The sequence below is a fragment of the Hypanus sabinus genome, chromosome 17 (genome assembly GCF_030144855.1).
Source record: "Hypanus sabinus isolate sHypSab1 chromosome 17, sHypSab1.hap1, whole genome shotgun sequence".
In the NCBI taxonomy this organism is placed as follows: Eukaryota; Metazoa; Chordata; class Chondrichthyes; order Myliobatiformes; family Dasyatidae; genus Hypanus; species Hypanus sabinus.
The window spans coordinates 40,738,174-40,758,868 of NC_082722.1; the positions used below are offsets into that span (position 1 = coordinate 40,738,174).

The 20,695-nt window shown below is 39.8% G+C and overlaps 1 protein-coding gene across 1 annotated transcript in view; it reads left to right on the forward strand.

Moving 5' to 3' along the window:
• LOC132407188 (uncharacterized) overlaps positions 1–20,695 on the forward strand; it is a 545,618-nt gene that overhangs the window by 215,476 nt on the left and 309,447 nt on the right. The window contains exon 3 of the mRNA XM_059993474.1: positions 5,302–5,455. The gene's annotated coding sequence lies outside the window, so the exon portion shown is untranslated. The remainder of the gene's footprint in view (positions 1–5,301; positions 5,456–20,695) is intronic.

The window sequence follows — 20,695 nt, forward strand, 5'->3', positions numbered from 1 at the left end:
AGATGTCGATATAGTATTTGAATTATATAATATTCTGTGTATATAAGCTGACAAGTGAGCAATATGTTACGTATTTGAGTTGAGATCCACTCTATGTTGAGTTGGAGTTTATAGCTAAGCAGGAAGGAGTGTTGTGTATTTAATATTTCAATAATATTTGTGATATTATAAATATATTGTTTGCTTAAGCATTGTTCATTTAAATAATTCATTAAGGATTATATGTAATGAGTACATGAATGGCAATTGTCATTACACCACTACATCATATGTGGGCGCCTCACTATGATAAAACTAAACTTACTCGAGTTATCCTCCATTCCTGTGTTTTTCTTTCAATTAATTTTATGGTTTGGAGTTAAAAAACATAACGTTTCTCGTCTTAAAATGTTGCTAGTGGAAGGGCAATGAGCCACGTCCAGCAGGCCAGTTACAGTGGTAGAGGGAAAAACAGCCCCAAAACACCCATTCCCATTCTGATATGTCTATTCATGGTCTCCTCTACTGTCAAGATGAAGCCACACTCAGGTTGAAGGAACAACACCTTATATTCCATCTGGGTAGCCTCCAAATTGATGGCATGAACATAGATTTCTCTAACTTCCATTAATGCCCCTCTTCCCCTTCTTACCCCATCCCTTATTTATTTATGTATGTATGTATTTATTTATTATCCCCAACTTTTTTCTCTCTCTGCCCCTTTCACAATCACTCCTTCCCTGTTCTCCATTTGCCTCTGGTGCTAGCCTTCCCCTTTCTTTCTCCCTAGGCCTCTTGTCCCATGATCCTTTCCCTTTTCCAGCTGTGTATCCTTTTTGCCAATCAACTTTCCAGCTCTTAGCTTCATCCCTCCACCTCCTGTCTTCTCCTATCATTTTGGATCTCCCCTTCCCTCTCCCACTTTCAAATCTCTTACTATCCCATCTTTCAGTTAGTCCTGACAAAGGATCTCGGCCCAAAACATCAACTGTACTTCTTCCTATAGATGCTGCCTGGCCTGCTGCGTTCCACCAGCATTTTGTGTGTGTTGCTTGAATGAGAAGCATAGTTCTTAAACAGGCAAACAAAAAACAAGTGAGTTTCCGAAAGAATCTGATTATGAGTTTGGAAGGTTGCAGCAAGTCCAGATGGAAAATGGCGTGTTCTTCAAGCATGCTTTGGGACCCAGTGTAATGGTATATGTGGCCAGAGATAATAGATCAGAGTGGGATTAGAGTGGAGAATTAAATTATTAGGCAACTGGAAAATGGAAGCAGACTGAGTGCAAGTGCTCCACAAACAATCACCTAGTCTGTGTTTGTTTTCTCCAGTGCAGAGGAGACCACATTGTTAACACTGAATGCGTTCCAGTGGATTGGAAGAAGTGAAGGTTGATTGCTATTTCATCTAGAAAGTCTGGGTCCCTGGATGGTAGTAAAGGGAATTAGTGAACGAGCCTGATGGATCTGCAGTTGCATAGGAAATTGCCATAAGATGGATAATGGTTGCTTGGATTGGAAGAATAGACAAGGGTACTGTCGTTCTAGTGAGTAGACATCCCCAGAAGCTAGCAGGAACTTGAGGAAAAAGCGTGGAGAGAAATTGCTCACAGCTATGAACGATGGAGTTGTATTAATGCAAAATTTAAATTTTCCGAGCATTGACTGGACCACCCAGAGTTTTAAGGGCCTGGACAGGATGGAATTTAAGAAATATATTCAGGAAAGTTTCCTAAATCAATTTTTTGAGCACCATACTTAGGAAGGTGCCATATTGGGCCTTCTCTTAGGAAATATGGCAAGGCAGGTAATGGAAAAGGCACTTTAGCTCTAGTGACCATAATTCCATTAGTATTAAGTTGGTGATGGAAAAGAATAGCACAGGTCCACAGATTAGGATATTATAGTGGAGCAGGGTTAATTGTAGTCAAAACAAGTCATGTTCAATCCTGAATGGTTGCCTAAAAAGACAGTGTTTGACCTGAAGCTCTTTAAATGTGCCATGATATGACACCTGCGTGCAGCTTCTTGGTTTACTGACTTGGCTTTAGGGTTAGAAGTCTTTTCTTGTGGATGTCTGAGATCTGTCAAGCTAAGTTCATCTATTTCCTCTGGCTGGTGCAGATTAGAAGTCGATGAAGCTGCACGATGGAAATTAGATCTGGTTCAGAACAAACAGACTGGGTGCAAGATCAAGGCAAGTAAGTCTTGCTCTGCAGATACACTTTTAAGGGTTTCTGGAGATTTTCCCTTTTGTCAGCATTGGGGAAGTACATGTCCAGGGGGCACCCATGTCATGTTTTACATCAGATTGGTTTTGCTTGGTTTTCGGTTGCTCGCTTCCTTACACAAGAAAATCAACAGATTTGAACCCTTTAGGCAACTGTACCACATGGAGTGTCAGTTTGATTTGCTTCAACGAGGGAGCCACTCATTCTTAATGCAGGCACACTATTGAACAAATGGAATCGACAGAGCAATTATTAGCTACCGGTGGAAAAATATGATTGGACTTCAATCCAAGCAATTTACAGCCAAAGGAAATTAACCAAATGTCGATGGCATAAAGCCAACATATTAAAGTAAGGGGGGGGGGGGACAAAGCAGAAATAAGGAAGAGTTTTTATAAGCAATCTTTATCAGTTTATTTTGTACATCTCAGATCTTTATTAATAAACTTCGTACATCTTTTAGCTGTTAGCTGTGTTGAATATACGTTACATCTATTAGACTATTACACATTAACACACTGCACCTCTCTGCATAAAACCAAACTTATCGCATCATCTAAGGTAAGTCAGAATCAGATTTGTTAGCTCTGATGTATGATGTGGCATTTGTTGTTTTGCAGCAGTACAGTACAAAGACATAAGAATCTATAAATTACAAAAATAGTGCAAAAAAAAAGAAGAATGAGTTAGAGTTCATGCACAGTCTGGAAATCATATGGTAGAGAGAAGAAGCTGTTCCTAGAACATTGAGTGCAGCTCCTGTACCACCTCCCGGATGGTAGTAATGTGACAAGGGCATTACTCTTCTTATTACTGCCACAGGGTAATAATAGACTGAGCAGATTAATTTCATTGAGTGACTGGTGTAAAAGTGGCATCAAAACTAGTCTTTTCTAAGCTATTATAAACCCAAGTACTATGTATATTGTTTGCACAGTGTATCATTTTTATCTCATTGTTGTCTGTTAATATTATTGTGTTGCTATTATTTTGTGCACTGCATGAGATATATATTCACTGTTTTGCAGCTAGGTCACCTGAGATGCAGATGGCCACAAACTTGAAATTGTTTACTACTTCAACTGCTGACCCATTAATGAGGACTGCTATGTGTCTTCCGGAATTCCCCTTGCTCAAGTCCACAATCAGTTCCTTGGTCTTGCTGATGTTGAGTGTGAAATTGTTGTAGAGACACCACTCAGACATCCAATCTGTGTCCCTTCTGTATGCCACCTCATCATCATCTGATATTGTACCAACAACAGGGGTGTTATTGGCAAATATATAGATGGATGAACAGCAGTTTAATCTTTGTAATCTTTTGGTAAAGGAATGCACAAGTGTGGCTGGTCATTTAGTCAACTGTGACTCGGAAGATTTGTTTCATTGAGTGACTAGTGTAAAAAATGGCATTAATATTAGTCTTTTCTAACCTATGATGATCGTAAGTGTGTGGCTTGCTTAGTTTATCCTTTAATTGGTTTTGTCTGTTTGGAGATTAATAGCAGTTTTGTTTACTGACAATGAAGCCTTATTATTAAAGTTGATAGCAAAGTTAGCTCAGTAATTAGGTAAGTGGCTAGATTTTCAGTTTTCTCTGCCTGCATTGACTGCAGTTTGCTGTTTAAACAGTCTTTGAACAAATCATTTTGAGGCTTAATGGAGGGCAGAGATAAAGATTCTTCTTGATTCCAGTGCAATGCTTATTACTAATATCAGTCTGTGACCCTGATTGAATTTTATCGATGTCAAGGCATGAGGATCCCATAGCTATACATATCTAGAGGGGCAAGGGACAGAAGGGACAAACCAGCTCTTGAAGGGTGAGGCCATTGTAACTTTGCCCCTTTTCCAGGCTTTTTCTGTCTCCTTTTGTAGTTTGTACCCCACATCGTAGGTCGTGTTCAGAGGCCTATACATAACTCGCATCAGGATCTTTTTACTCTTGTAGTTTTTTAACTTTACCCACAAGGATTTTTCATCTTCTAATCTTTTTTCTAAGTCACTTTTTTTCTAAGGATTTATTTCTAATTTTTTTTTTACCGACAGAACCACCCCACTTCCTCTGCCTGTCCTTTTGATACGATGTGTATCCTTGGATGTTAAGCTCCCAGCTGGGATCTTCTTTCAACCATAAGTCTGTGATGCCCACAAAGTAATACAGGTCAATTTATAACTGTGTTACAAGATCATCCACCTTGTTGCGTATACTGTATCCATTCAAATATAATGCCTTCAGTCCTCTATTCACCACCCTTTTACATTTTGTCAAAGCCTCAGACTCCCACATTCATTCAATAGTTGATCCAGTACGGCTTCTGCAACCTTGCCCTCTGCATCTTCTTGCCAAAGCCTCAGTCTCCCACTCTAACTCTGTTCACTCACACAATGTCACTACTCCACTGTCATTAAACTGGAGAAGGTGCAAAAGAGATTTACAAGGATTTCACTGGGTCTGGAAGGTTTGCACTTTAAGGAGAGGCTTGATAGGCTAGAACATATTTTTCCGGGAGTGTAGGCAGCTGAGGGGTGACCTTATAAAGTTTATAAAATCATGAGGGTCATGGATAAGGTGAATATCCTATGTCTTTTCTCTAGTGTAGGGGAGTCCAAAACTACAGAGCATAGGTTTAAAATGAGAGGAGAAAGACTTGAAAGGGGCTTGAGGGGTAAGTTTTTCACACACAGCATAGTATGCATATGGTATAAACTGCCAGAGGAAGTGCTAGAGGTGGGTAAAATTACAACCTTAAAAGGACATTTGGATAGATATGAAAGGTATGAGCCAAATACAGGCAAATGGGACAAGCTCCGTTAGGTAACTTGGTTGTTAGTGAAGAGTTGAGAAGGACCAATTTCTGTGCTGTATAACATTATTACTCTGTGCTTACATTCATTTCTGCTGTTGAATCGTTTGTGATTAAGTTGATGGAACATTTTTATACTCTGGGTCTATTTATTATTGATATCTATTTCTCCTACTTGGACCATATGTTAGGACTACTGACTAAGGTCAACATACCTGACCTCCTTGTGTCAAGGCAGGTAATTGTTTCAACATCAATAAACAAGTTTCAATCTTGTGCTTTTAGAATGTGACTGCTGCTTCAGCATATCAGAAAAATAATTGCCCCACACTGATCGAAAACCATTGTCACCAACCCATCTCCAACCTGCTACTCTGAGCCTGCATTCTGCCTTACTGGTTCTCCTGTGGAAGGATCTTCAAGAAAACACCAGCAAAGGGTAAGTTGTCTCTTGTATCATGATACCTGTGATTTTCAGATCTCCTTCGTTTGCAAGTGGTAGCTGCAACGAATGACTTATCCCATGCTAATGGGTCAACTCATTTAACACTTGGAAAATGGTGCAATTTGCTTAATAAGCTGTTCTTGCATTATCCAGCTAGGCCAGCAGCCTCACTATCTGACATGCTCCAATGGCATTTCCATGCTAATTGTAATATCACCCCCTCACTTTGAGGCTAATAGGCTTTTGATTGCATATACTGTGTGTACAATCAGATGACAATAAAACTAAACTTGAAGAACTTTTGTTGGTTAAGTAGATTATGTAGTGGGATTTGAAATTTTCGTTAGTTATTGGATCTAAGTCTTTTTCCATGAAATATACTTCCATTCACTGGCTTTACATAAGTTGCAAAATCAGAAGCTGCAATGACACAGTGTCATCTCCCCCATCCCACCTATTCTTCATCTCTCTGTGTATGAAAATAAAATGGAGGGACGTGGGAGTTACCTAAGGCTTCCTAAGGATCTAAGGGAAGGAGGTGTGTGAAATGGGTCACTAGATTGGGAAGCTGTGCTCAATTAGTCATGGAAATTGAGTTCCCAACCCTTTCCTTCAGGCGGGAGTTGTCGGAATGGCCTTAATGATGCTGAAGGTGGAATAGCAGAGGCATACCCTGCCTGCAAAGTACAGCAAAGCAAAAGATGAGGGCATCAGAGTCAATATCACAAGTTCTGAGAGAGCAACCTTGGATGAGAAGGACAGAGACTTGAGGAGAGAAAGTGGGGAAAAAGAGAGTGAAAGACTATCGAGGGAAAGAGAAAAAAAGAAACACAATTTGGAGAGGGAGGGAGACAAAATAGGTTAAAGACAAGTAAAGAGGTAAGCGTAAGACAAGGAGGAAAGAAAGAAACACTAACTACAGAGGGAAAGATAGGATGGAGATACAAAGCTAAGTCCTATGAGATGAAAGAGCGAGGAAATCAACAAAAAGGGAGGGGAGATAAAATGTTGGCAAGAGAAAAAGAAACAAATAATGAAGGGATATGCTGAGAAAAACTATGGAGGAAAAATAAACTGAAGACAGAAAAATAGAGAAAAGTATTGGAGAAGCAGGAGGTAAACAAAAACTAGAAATAGTGATGGAGCGAGAAACACTAGCGAAGAGAGAAATACAGCGAGGGAGAGAAAAATAATATTAAGGAAGGAGAGGGTGAGAAAAACAATGGGGATGTGGAGGAATGACCCGAGAAAGAGAGGTAAATGCAAACTGGGCAGGCAGAAAGTGAGAGTGAAATGCACTAAAGGAAGAGTAGAGTCACAGAAAAAAAAGGTGCGGTAGAAAAGGGTTACATATGGAGAAGCAGTTGTAAGTTATTTCCACTCATTTCCACTGCACCATTCAGTAAGCTCATATTGATCTTTTACTTCGAGGTTACTTTCTTATTCCAATCTCATATCCCTTGATTTTCTTAATATCCAATAATCAATCTCTGTCTGTGAAGAATCATTCTCTTCTCCAGATAAAGATGGTAAAGCACCTGCAGCAACCCTTAAATAACTTGTTTATTTCTTAAGTCTATTTTCTTAGCCATTAATCAATCATTAGCTCGAGCAAATATATATTGGTCCTGATGCCATATACTCTAATTTTGTTTAGTATTGTCTTATTGAAAGTTTTCTGAAAGCTCAGTGCATCATTTACACTGGTTCTCCTTTGATATTCTGCTACTTAAGACCTCAGAAGACACTAACACACTTGTCAAATACGATTTCTCCTTTTTTAAACCCGTGTTGCTTCTGCCAATTCTATGATTTTATGATGCTGTTCTTCTCTAGTAGTGTATAGCATTATTCTTATTATTGATGCCAGTCTAACTGGTGAATAGTTCCTTATTTTCTCTACTCCAAGGGTTACAAATGCTACCATCTAATCTATTGAAAACAGATCTCGAATCAATGGAATTTTGGACTATAACAACCAAGGCATCCTCAGTCACCAAAGCCTTCTTAGGCAGGTGACCATGCATAAAACTTCTCCAAGGTCTTTTTTTAATAACTGGCATCTTTCAGCCTCTCATTTATTCAGGGCCCATTGTCCTGCACCATTTCCGGGTGGTTTTCTGTGACTTTTTCCTTGAAAGCTGCTGCAAGATATTTGTATCATTTCCTTACTTTGCTGTATAAATTAGTTCCTGCTAGTCTTTTTCTTTGCTGGTATTCAGGGTAGCTTCTATAGTAATTTTCTTTGCTTCCCACTAGATTATTCTCATTTTCTACTTCCCCTTTGCTTTGTCAATTTCTTGCTCCTAACATGCTAACCTGTTGCATCCTAATGAGCTGCATCACTGCATAGTGTGGAATTGCATTGTGGTAGACTAGGAAACTCCACAACGGGTAGTCAAAACTTGTCCAGTGCATCCCTTGCACCAGCATACCCACCAAAAAGGACATGTGTACAAAAAGGTGCCAGTAAAAGTCAGTCGATGTCATGAAGGATTCCACCTTTCTTGCCATGGACTATTTGCCCCATTCCTATCTGGAAGGAGGCTACATAACATCCATGCCAGGACCTCTAGACTCAAAACAGTTACTTTCCCCAAACAGTAAGGCTGATCGAGACCTACACCCACTAACCCACCCCACCACCACTACTTTATCGTTTCCTGTCATTCACCTTATGACACTTACGTGCCTTGCATCACTTTATGGACATACAATTAACTGATGTATATAAACTAACCTATGAATTGACATATACTTTTTGTGTACTTTTATTATTACATTCTTTATCTTATTGCATTTTATTTTTATGCTGCATTAGATCCTGAGTAACATTCTCCTTTACACTTGAGTACTAGAAATGACATTAAACAATCCTGAATCTTGAAACTTGCTCCTCAGCTGACTCCTAGCTTTACATTATAATCCTTTGATCTAATTCTGTCTTTAACTTCTGTTAGCCACATCTGGACCATAGAAACATAGAAAACCTACAGCACAATACAAGCCCTTCGGCCCACAGTACTTCCTTTAGAAATTACCTAGGGTTACCCATAGCCCTCTATTTTTCTAATCTCCATGTATCCATCCAGGAATCTCTTAAAAGAACTTATCATATCCGCCTCCACCACTATTCCTCTTAGATTTTTTATCTTCATGTGTTGTATGTATATTTGTAAAGTATGATTATTTTTAAATGACAGCCATTGCTTTACTCTTAATAAAATTTCCCAATCTAACTTTAACTCAAGACTCATTTTTTGAACCTTAATTTCATCATCTCTGGGCTGAAGTCGCACAAGCTGCCACATTTACCTTAGATTTGGTTGCCAAGGATATCAATGGTTTCCATCAGTGTTCAGATTCTACAAATGCAACACCTGAATGGCTTTCTCAAAATAATTTGAAACAGTTAAATCTTTCTTTTTATTTATTTGATTTATTAAATATAAAGCTACATTGCAGCTCCTACCTCCCTAACATCCTTTACCTGGCAAAGACCTCATGCTGAAATGTGCCTTGCCTGAGCAAAGCACATAGACTTGCAATCCCAGTAACAGAGGAATATACTGTGAAGTGAGAGAAGACAGATACACTAATCAGGAAACAGTAACGGGGAGAAAGAGAATAGGGAGAAACAGCCTGGTGAGGAAGAGGAATTAATGGAATTCCGGGACTGGGATCCGATGATGACATTTCCAAGTCAGAATGATACTTGGTTTAGAGGGAAGCATGATGGTGGTGGTGGTTCCATATACCCCTCATCCTTCTTGGTAGTAGAAGCCATTGGTTTGGGTGTTGAGAAAGAGCTGTGTACTTTGCAGATGCCACACACTGCAGTCACAATGAACATCTCTCTACTATAAAGCTGTGCCCTCTAGTCCTTGACTTTCCCACTTTAGGAAACTTCCTCTCCACATCCACTCTATCTTGGCCTTTCAACATTCAATAAGTTTCTTCATTCTTCCCCTCATTCTTCTGAATTTCAATGATTACTAGCCCAGAGCAACCAAGTGCTTCTCATTTGATTGGTCTTTCATTCCTAGAATCATTCTTGTGAATCTCCTCTGAACCTTCTCCAATGTCAGCACATTCTTTCTTAGATATTGGGCCCAAAACTGCTCACAATGTTCTGTGAGACCTCACCAGTGCCTTATAAAGTCTCAAAATCGTATCCTTGCTTTTATATTCTAGTCCTCTTGAAATGAATGTTATCATTGCAATTGCCTTCCTCACCTGCAGGTTAACCTTTAGGGAATCCTGTATGAGGACTTCCAAGTAACCTTGGACCTCAGTTTTATGTATTTTCTCTCCACTTAGAAGATAGTCACCTCTTTCATTTCTTCTACCAAAGTGCATGACTGTACACGTCCCGACACTGTATTCTATCTGCCACTTTGCCCACTGTCCTGCGTCCTTCTGCAGCTTCCCTGCTTCCTCTACACTACCTGCCCCTCCACCTATCTATATATTGTCCACAAATGGCCACAAAGCCATCAATTCTGTCATCCAAATGATTGACATATGCAGTGAAAAGGAACAATCCCAACAGTGACCCCTGTGGAACATCAATGGTCACCGGCAGCCAACCAGAAAAGGCTCCTACTATCCCAACTCTTTCCCTACTGCCAATTAGCCAATCCTTTATCCATGCTGGCATATTTCCTGCAATGCCATGGGTTTATCTTGTTAAGCAGCCTCATGTGTCACGCTTTGTCAAAGGGCTTCTGAAAATCTTAAGTACATTACATCCACGACTTCTCCTTGGTCTATCCTTCTTGTTACTCCCTTAAAGAATTCAAGCAGATTTGTCAGACAAGATTTTCCCTTAAGGAAACAATGCTGACTTTGACGTATTTTATCATGTGCCTCCAAGTACCCTGAGATCTTATCTTTAATAATCGACTCCAACCTTTTCCGAACCATTGAGGTCAGTCTAACCAGCCTATAATTTTCTTTCTTCTGTCTCCTTCCCTTCTTGAAGAATTGAGTTGTATTCCAATAATTTGTTCCAGTAAAAGTCTTAAATTTATCCAAAAAGGTTGAATTTTAGAACAAGACCAAGTAGAATGTAAAAAGGTACCAATTTCTTGATTACATCGAAAACATTGATCAGATAAATTTGAATTTAATCTATTTATTTTCTGTGGTGTTATATATAATTGATGTAAAAAATTATATTGTACTAATCTAAATCAGATATTTATTGTATTTATCATACTATCAAGACATAGTCTTGACCAATTTTTTTCATCAATTTTAATATTCAAATCAGTTTCCCATTTTTGTCTTGATTTATGAATTCCTGGTTTAATGGTCTGTTTTTGAATAAATTATACATACAAGATGTAAATTTTTTAATTTTTCCTTTTTGAATTAAGATTTCTATTTCATTAGGTTTTGGCATTAACATTGTTTGACACTGTTTATCTCGTAAATAGGCCTTTAATTGAAAATAACAGAAGAGTGTTATTTGATATTTTATATTTATTTTTTAATTGATCAAACGACATCAATATACCTTCTTCAAAACAGTCACCTATATATCTGATCCCTTTTTGAAATCAGTTATGTAAAAGTTGATTATCCATTGTGAAAGGAATAAGCCTATTTTGAATTAAGGTTCTTTTTGCCAATAAAGATTTCTTTATTATATCATCCATATTTACCTTATTCCATAAATCAATCAAATGTCTTAATATAAGAGATTCTTTCTTTTCTCGTATCCCACCAACTCCCACATATCCCAATATTATTTTTATTAGGTGATATTGAAGGGATAATACTGAAACCTAAATTGAATAAATATCAGAAAAAATTTATAAAAATTGCATTGGCAGTAGCCAAAAAAGCTATTGCAGTTACTTGGAAATCAGATTTCTATTTAACTATGGATTGTTGGAATAATGAAATATGTAACTGCATTCCACTTGAAAAAATTACTGATATCTTAAGAAATTAATATGATATATTTTTTGAAGAATTGAGTGACATATGCAGTCCTCCAGAACCATGCCAGAATCTAGTGATTCTTGAAAGATCATTACTCCACAAACTCTTCAGCTACCTCTTTCAGAACCCTCGGGTGTGGTCCATCTGGTCCAGGTGACTTACCTTCCTTCAGACCTTTCAGTATCCCAAACTCCTTCTTCCTTGTAATGGCAACTTCACTCACTTCTGCCCCCTATACTCTCAAACTTCTAGCATACTGCTTGTGTCTTGTACTGTGAAAACGGATGCAAACTACTTATTTAGTTTGTCCACCATTTTCTTGACCCAATTTCTACCTCTTCTGTGTCATTTTCCAGCCGTTCATTATCTACTCTTGTCTCTCTTTTACACTTTATGTATCTGAAGAAACATTTGTTATCTTTTTACCCTTACAATACCTTCAATCTATCCACAAGGATTCTACATCTTCCTATCTTCCTACACCACCCCCCGCCCCCCGCCTGTCCTTTTGATCCAATGTGCAACTTGGATGTTAAACTCCCCTCTGTGATCTTCTTTTAGCCACCACTCAGTGATAGCTGCAAACTCATCTGTACCAATCTTTAACTGCGCTACAAGTTCTTCCACCTTATTCTGTACACTGCATGCTTTCAAAATTAACTCCTTCAGTCTTGTATTCTTCTCCCTTTTGGATTTTTGACTGCACCTTACACTGCAACTCATGCCACTGACTGCAATTTCCCCAATCATCTCCCTGTCCTTCCTGACAGGCTTACTGCACACTGCCTCTAGTTGTATACCAACTGCCCTTCCTCAGCCCTATAACTCATTACTCCAGCTAAATTAGTTTAAACCCTCCCCAACGGCTCCAGCTAACCTGCCAGAAATTTATTTGTTCCTCCCCCCTTGGGTTGAGCTATAATCAGCCCCTTTTGTACTGGTTTTACCTTCCCCAGAAGAGATACCAGAAGTGGCGACTTTGTATGGATGGTATTGAGTTGCTTTAAAGCATGGATCTAAACCTACGGGACACATGAAGAGTATTGCACTCCTGATTTGTACCTTGTAGATGATGTAATAGGTCTGGTATAATGGAAGGTGACTCACTTGGCACAGGTGCCCTGCCCTTCGTCCGCTTTCTCAGCTGAAGAATTTATGTGCTTGCTTCAGCAGAGCTTCTGTTCAGTGTGATCCATGGAGACATTGTTGACTTCAGTGCTTTAAAACTTTGCTCTTCAGTGTATTATCCTATCCACTGAGTGCCTGTCTGGTAATTAAAATATGCTGGAACACCCTTTCTCTTGGATTAGCCACAATAGCCACCATCAATAAAGGACAGCAATTCAGAGATTTCCGGCTCTCAGCCACTGTTTGACACTGGCAGAATCTGAGAAAAGTACAGGAACTTGTGAGAGGTCAGAGTTGAGAGGTGCCACTCATTAGAAAAATACAATGGTATTGCAAGCTGTTATGAATCAGGGATCTAAGGCCTCTGCTCCTCTTACCCGATGGTAGAAGCGAGAGAAGGACATGGTCTGGATGGTGAGGGTCTTTGATGATGGATGCGGCTTTCCAGTGGCAACACTCTATGTAAATGTACTCAGTAGTGGGGAGGGCTTTGCATGTGATTAACTGGCTGCATCCAACAGTTTCTGTAGTGACTTCCATTTTCTTGAATTTGTTGTTTAGATACCAGGCCATGATGCAACCAGTTAGGATACTCTCCAATATGCATTTATAGAAGTTTGTCAAGGCTTATTGGGATCTTCAAAAACTTCTAGAAGTGCTATCATTCCTTTTTTTTTGTGTTGACACTTATGACAATGGACAATAGGTGCAGAAGTAGACCATTCGGCCCTTCGAGCCTGCACTGCCATGTGCTGATCACAGGCCAGATCTCCAAAATATTGAAGCTGCTGACCATTTCCCTCTCAATTTCTGTTCTTGTAATGAGGACTGGCTCATGGACGTCTGGCTTCTTCCTCCTGTAGTTGACTATCAGCTTTTTGGTTTTTACTGATGTTCCGTGAGAGGTTGTGGTTGTGGCACCATTCGTTCTCCTTCCTCTATACTGATTCATCACCACCTTTGATTCTGCCAACAGTGGTATCATCAGCAAACTTAACTACAGCACTGAAGCTGAAATCAGCCACAAGTGTAAATATAAAGTGAGTAAAGTGGGGGGCTAGCACAAAAACCCTGTGGTGCACCTGCCTGTGCTGAGGAGAAGTTTGGTCGTGAAGTTTCTGCACCCACTTGGTGCAAGTTGCTGTACACCCTGGACAGTTTCAGGTAACAGAATCTCAGCTTGAGGAGATCAATTGTACAGTTGACCCTCCTTGTCCGCGAGTTCCGCATGTGCGAATTCAACCAACCGTGAATCGAGAAAACCCGGAAGTGCTCTTCCAGCACTTGTTGTTCAAGCAGGTATAGACTTTTTTTTTCTTGTCATTATTCCCTAAATAATGCAATATAACAACCATTTACATAGCATTTACATTGTATTAGGTATTATAAGTAACCTAGAGATGATTTAAAGTATACGGGAGGATGTGCGTAGGTTATCGTGAATCGGGATTGAAATAAACCTGGAAGTTCTCTTACTAAGTAAGTTGGAACAGGTTAATCCGGTATTATTAAGTGTCAGTTAGTCAAACATTTGTCTTAGTATATAGTATATATTTTACCTTTCTATGCATATAAAACACTTAAGAAACATACTTATTTCAATAATTAAACCACTGCATTGCTTAGTAATAATTGTAGCTTTCATCGGGGCAGGGCCTTTCTCACTTTATCCTTTAAAATTGTTCCGATCGTTGACCGACTGTATTGGTCATTTTCCAATGACCAATGGCATTTCACCTCTTTCTGAATACTTTATTATTTCCACTTTATCTTCAATCGTAATCGTGATTATTTTCGTGAACAGAAACACTGTGGAGTCAGAGCTCTGCCGGGTCCTAAAGTCAACTGCACTGAGACTGGTTAAATAAGGGACTTGGGCATCCACGTTTTTTGGTATCTGTGAGGGGTCCTGAAACCAATCCCTTGCGGATAAGGAGGGCTGACTGTACCTTCAACCACTCAAGGGCTCATTCTATCAGCTGGTGTGATTAGGGTACTTGGAGGATTTAGAAATAGAGAGTAGCCCTTGTCTGAGAGTATGGGTGCTTCAGAATGAAAGAGTGATAAATGCAAAAGAATGATTCAGGACACTAAATCCCTCTTATGAGGACAGTAACCCTGTATATATTTGAAATGATCCTCTGGGCACGAATGCAGACAGTGATGGCCTCATGTGGAAAGCCCTGAGAAAGACTAAGATGCCAATTTCTCTTCAAAGCAAAACGGATCTCTTTTACCAGAGGAAGTGTGAATGATCTCTCTGATGCTGTGGTGAACTGTAAGTTGATAGAAATGGCCTATATCTGCTCTTGCTGCCTATAATGATTAAAAGGACAGGTAGCGAAATGTTGCTTTCTTTCCTCTGAGAACAGTCTAGGCTGGAGAGAATTGCTGCAAGTCCTCCTGCAGAATTTCAAATCTCTGCAATCGATTTTTAAAGCATGGCTCCACAAATAGCTTGGTCTTAGACAGGTCCAGAAAGAATGTAGTGTCTCTGAGGACTCTCTCTATATAGCCACATCCCTCTCCAAGCTTCAAGTGATAACTACTGAGACACTCACCAAGAGAACCCCAGCTGACTATGCGAGTAGCACTCACAGTTACATTGCTGTGGACTTTGTAAGGTGTTGAACAGTCTGCAAGAGGTTTTGAAGCTACTTGGTGAGGTGTCCCGAAGTCAGTGGGCTGACTGTGTCAGTAAATTGTGAGGAACATAAGAATGTGTCACAATGTATTGGATGTATGAGCAAAATCTTGCCTTGCCTTGTCTAACTAGTGGCACGAGGCCACAATCAGACACTAAAAGCACCGTCTGTCTCGAAGGACAATGGGTATTGATGATCATCATCACAAGCCTGGGCGGAAGGTATGGAGATCCTGAGATGCCCAGTCATCAAGTTCCCACTCCTGGCCTCAGGAGTGTAGTCCAAAGGAAAGTTTATGAAGCAATACTTCTGGCACCAGCTTAGCTACAGGAGCTTCCAGAAGGATGTTCAATGACGTCCAGCCGCCTTGGGGGCTCCACCCCGGATTTGCTGATGGGTTTACTCCCATAGCATTTGTCTCTCCCAAGGCTATTTACCCACCGCTGGGGATCTGGTTCATGAGCACCAGGGCATGTCCACAAAAACGGTGGGCTTGCGTGTTACATGTGCAGAGGCTAGACCTCCTCCCCGTCCTCTGTAGTTCAGCCTGAGTCCAAAAGGGGTTCAAGTTCCATGTGTCGCCAGCGAGGGGGCACTACATGGGGTTTACTGTTGGAGAGGCAACGTACCGGCAGGGAGAGATTGCACATTCAGCTCTCCTTTCGCAAGATTACTAGCCAGCAGTGGTAGCTGAAAGTAAGAGTGACACGCACTACCTACTACACTACCACACGAGGCGCATCACAACAACCATTTTGACACATATATAATGCAGCATTTTTAAACATGAAAGCTATGTGACCCAATTTCCAGACTAAATTGAGGAGAAAATGAGACGGAAACAAAAACTGGGGCAAAAGAAGAAATAAAGAAAATTGAAAAGAGAGAGAGTTGATGTCAGACATGCAGCACAGTGGAGAGAATTTCATTCTGGGATGCAGACAGACTTAGTCTTTCCATCTGAGGTGGGGCTGGGAATGGCAAGGGTTGGGTAAAGCCACAATGGGAAACAACAGCTTGATGTGGATTTCCATTTTACTTTATCATTTTATAACATAGTATGTTTAAAAAGAAAGTCTTGAAATTATACAAAATCTTTAGTTAATGTGATATTTTTGTTGAATCAGTAAAACTTGGTGTTTCTGCCATATTACAGAAGCATAACAAAGTAACTTTTATGTTGATATTAAATCTTATGTTCTTCCTTGGTTAAATTATATTTATTTTACAATAGGAGTCCAATTTGTTATTGAACACTTGATACTGAAAATGTCAACTAAGTTTATGTTCAACTACATTTGTAAAAATGCATTATTTTAACTTCCAAATGTGACTAACTACATTTCAGGAACATTTCAAACAATAGTTTGTAGAACTAACGGGGAAATTGCCTCCAAAAGGAGTTTAAACGGATTAACCAAAGGACCAAGTTTTTAAATAATCTTGTCCTGGCTCTTCCAGAACCAAGTGGTTCATTACATCAGAATTAGCAAGTGTTTTTGTGACAATTTAAGATTCCTCAGGCTCCTAATAGCTGCTATTGTACCTTCTTTATATTTGCATCAATATGTTGGAAGCAGGACAGATCTTCAGAGATGGCGACATCCATGAACTTAAAACTGCTCATCCTTTCCACTTCTGATCTGGAGGACTGGTGCATGTTACCCTAATTCCCCTTTCTGAAGTCCACAATCAGCTCCTTGGACTTACTGACGTTAAGTGCAAGGTTGTTGTTGCAACACTAGCCCAACCTGCTGATCTATCTCACTCCTGTGCACCTCCTCGTCACCATCTGAAATTCTGCCAACAATAGTTGTGTCATCAGCAAATTTATAGATGGCGTTAGAGCTGTCTTTAGCCACGCAGTCATGGGTGTGGAAAGAGTAGAGCAGTGGGATAAGCACACATCCTTGAGGTGTGCGAGTGTTGATAGTCAGTAGATTGTGTTGATTGTGAAGAAGAGATATTACTTCCAATCTGCACTGACTGTTTCCCAGTGAGGAAGTCAACAATCCAGTTGCAGAAGGAGGTACAGAGGTCCAGGTTTTGGAATTTGTTGATTAAAACTGAGCATATCATTGTCTTGCAGGTTGAGGTGTAATCAATGAACAGCAGCCTGACGTAGGCATTGCTATTATCCAGGTGATTCATGGCCGAGCCAGTGAGATTGCTTCTGCTGGTGACCTATTGTGGCAATAGGGAAATTGCAGCAGGTCCAGGTCTTTGCTTAGGTAAGGGTTGATTCTGGCCATGACAGTAGATGTGAGTTCCACTGTGCAATAGTCATTGAGGCAGCTCACTCTGCTTGCCTTGGGTACTAGTCTGATTGTCACCCTTTTGAAGAAGTTGGGAACCTCTGACTACAGTGATAAGAGATTGAAGATCTCCTTCAACACTCCTGCCTGTTGGTTGCTACAGGTTTACAGAGCCCCACTAGTTACACTTCAGGGCCTAACGCCTTGCAAGGGTACACCATCTTGAAAGATGTTCTGAAATCGGCCTCCAAGACAGAGATCACAGGGTAACCAGTTGCTGCAGCGATTTGCACAGGCGTAATTTCATTCTCCCTTTCAAAGTGTACATATTTTAATAGATAACTAAAAAGAAGTGGCATTTGATAAATTTAATAAATACCTTGGTGAACAAATTATGTGTTTATTCTTAAAGCCTTTACATGGCATTAAAAATTATGTAGAAGTTATATGAAGACATAATATAATATTAATGGTAAGACTTTTGGAGGTGTGGAGGATCAGAGAGATCTTGAAGTCTGTGTCCATAGGACTCCTAAAGCTGCTGAGCAGGTTGACAGTTTTGTTAAGGTGTGCAGTGTGTTGGCCTTCATCAACTGTGGGATTGAGCTCAAGAGCCGTGAGGTAATGTTACAGCTATATAAGACCTTAGACCCCCCCCCCCCCCCCCCCCACTTGGAGTACTTGGAGTACTGTGTTCAGTTCTGGTTGCCTCACTGCAGGGAGGATGTGGATACTGTAGAGATAGTGCAGAGGAGATTTACACAGATGTTGCCTGGATTGGAGAGCGTACCTTATGAGAATAGGTTGAGTGAACTTGGCCTTTTATCCTTGGAGCGATGGAGGATGAGAGGTGATCTGATAGAGGTGTATAAGATGATGAGAGGCGTTGATCGGGTGGGTAGCCAGAGGCTTTTTCCCAGGGCTGAAATAGTTAACACAAGGGGGTATAGATGCAAGGTACTTGGAAGTAATGTTGGTACAAGGGGATGTCAAAGGTAAGTTTTTCCACACACAGCGGTGGGTGTGTGGAATGCACTGCCAGTAACAGTAGTAGAGGTGGATACAATAGGGTCTTTTAAGAAACTCTTAGATAGGTACATGGAGTTTAGAAAAATAGAAGGCTGTGCCATAGGAAAATTCTAGGCAATTTCTAGAGTAAGTTACATGGTTGGGACAACATTGTGGGCTGAAGGGCCTGTAATGTGCTGTAAATTTCCATGTTCTCTGTTCTATATGAGTTTGCATTTGTGCATCACTTTAATCACATCTTTTGTAGATACTCAAATAACAATGAGTTTTATTTCATGGAACATTAGCTGAAGCACCAGTGAGTTGCTGTAGTAATATTCAAGTTAGTGATCTTACCTCAATAGCGGTGATTATAAGCATGCTCAGAACATAAAAAATAAAAAGGTGTTTGCTGCTTTGAAGAGACTTTGCGAAGGGATGTTATGGTAGTATTTCCCATTTATTGGAACTGCCTGAGTACAATTTGTATTTGAGTGAGTAGTTTGATGAAAGAAAATAATGTTTACAGTTGAATACGAAGCTTAGCAAACTGAAACAGCAACATCACACAAGATGTTGGAGAATCTCAGCAGGTTAGGCAACATTTGTGGAGATAAATGGACAGTTGATGTTTCAGGTCGAGACCTTTCGTCAGGACCATCACCTGCAGCTCTTGTGTCTCTGAAACAAGAGTACATCTGCCCTCCTTAAAGGTTTATTGCATCTTATTAATGGGTTCAAACCCTTGATAAACAGCCCAAGTGAAAGTCTTTGACAATACTTAAATGGAACCGAAGCTGCTGATGTGCTGAATATTTCATCATTTGCATTGGAAAAGCACAAACTGCATGATCACTCCTTCATCTCCTGCAGAGAAATTACAACTTATCTGTGTACATTAGCACCATGTAGCTAAATCAGATAAATAGTTTTCTGATTGTTGTGTTTGTCATTATTATTCAAGTGCTCTTTTTAATATGTCTCCTGATTCAGATGATTATATCTCATCTCCCAGTAGGCATATTTTCACACTGGCACCCTTCTTCATATCCCAGAATTATATCATATCCTTCTGCTTTTCCTTTTTCTTCTAATTCAGCCCAATATTCCTTTCATTCTCTCCACAGTTTAGTCTGATCATTTTTATGGTACTCTGTTGGTTTATAACAGCTACAGCCTTTTCTTGTCCTATCAATCAGCTTTGACTCAATCCCACCATCATACACTAGTTGATTTCTGACCCACTCATCTTGTCTAACACATATTGCTCCTTATGCAGGTAGCAAGTCCCAACATTTGAAGTCTCAATACATACACAGAAACAGTTTATATTCCTTGGAATACTTGCAAGGGATAGGGAGCGGGAGAAGCACACACCTTAAAATTTTGCTGCTTAGCTTTTTTTTACCATTAAGCAATTGTAAGTTGCATTTTGCAGAATTGAACCATAATAGTTGTCGTTTACAATTCAGTTAATGCTATTTGGGAGAACTCTTATGGCACTGGCGTGATTTCTGTGACAATATAATTTCCTGTACATTGTAGGGGAACTGGAAGCTGCCTGAAGGTCCCCTTCATTGGGTACTCCTGAGATACTGAGATCTTTTCAACTCCCTCCCAATCCCACCACAAAGTTGGCACCATTTTTCACCATTTTAGTGCACCACATTTTACATATAATTAATACTAACCTGTCGTGATGAATGCTACATTAAGTATTACCTACAATAATTCAAAGTTATATGGTTGAATCAGTTTGTGAGGGGAAGTGACATTGAGAAATACCTTTAACAATTGGAAGCTGATTGAAAACTGGCAGTGAAAGAGATTAGAAAATGTTATTGGTCTACAGCTACAATCTTTCACCTTATAGTTTCTCTGGTGGCTCTTCTGTTCACTGTATGTCATGTGCTTCTGGTGTGCATTGCTGTTGTCACGTACACTCAACCCTGTAAAAGTATCAGCAGCAATACAACACACCTGGAGTCTGGTCTTGCTGTTAACAAAACACTATTTTATTAGTAACTACGTACTATAGTAACTTAAACCAGGTAAATCAAGAGTAAATTAAGAGTTATGCATATATAGGTGTAAATAAAGTTCCCAAACTTATTCAAGCTCAAGTGGTAAGCGATACAGTCTTATGATGGTATGTAAGAAAATTCAGTTCAAATGCACAGGTTAATTAATGCAAGCTATTTGTCATCCAAAGGTGAATGTTGTGAGAAGGCAATTACGTTGATTTT